Here is a 732-nt window from a genome sequence, read left to right as displayed (position 1 = left end):
TATAAAATTTACTTTTTTTAGCGTGAGTATTGGAATATGACTGATCATGGTTGGATACTTCCAACCTTCTGCAGATTTCCAAAATGTACTTTTCTTTCAGGGGGTTCTAATCATTAAATGTAATCAGCAAGAAAGTAGTTTCTTTTTAAGAACGGCGGTTCCAGATTCTTTCCTATTGCTAGGCACTTGTGTGTCAATTATGGTTTTTATCATAAACCCAGTATCCTGTTTACATAAATAAGAAAATAATATTCAGTTTGTTGCCTACTTTGAAAGCAACTGTTGTACAAGAAGTCTTGTCTTTGGGGTATTATGCTGCCTTTTCTTAAACATTCATGCCACGAGTAACTCCAAAATTTTCTGATAGCTTACATTTTGTCATTAAGTTGTAAATTTTTAAGTCTCCTTTTAATGAAATCATAATACAGAGGTCTCTTATTTAACCCAGCAGTTTGTTTATTTTTTTCATGGATGTAGATACATTACAAAATGTGCATGCTCATGAATAATAGCAACTGTTTCCTCGAGTAGGCTGTGGGATTTGATTCATGGAGCCCTTCCCACATTGAAGACTGAGACTAGAATATCATACCACTAGTAATGGGGACCTGGCCTGGGCTTATCCTGTTAAGATTCTGCTGCTGCTATCAGAATGCTGGGCTCAGACTGATGTTGTTTTTCGGTTGATGGGATCTCCTTAGCACTGTCTTTTCCAGGTGATCCTGCAGATTG

This window comes from Emys orbicularis, chromosome 1 (assembly GCF_028017835.1).
Source record: "Emys orbicularis isolate rEmyOrb1 chromosome 1, rEmyOrb1.hap1, whole genome shotgun sequence".
In the NCBI taxonomy this organism is placed as follows: domain Eukaryota; kingdom Metazoa; phylum Chordata; order Testudines; family Emydidae; genus Emys; species Emys orbicularis.
The sequence above is the reverse complement of the archived record's forward strand: the minus strand, read 5'-3'. Positions refer to the sequence as shown.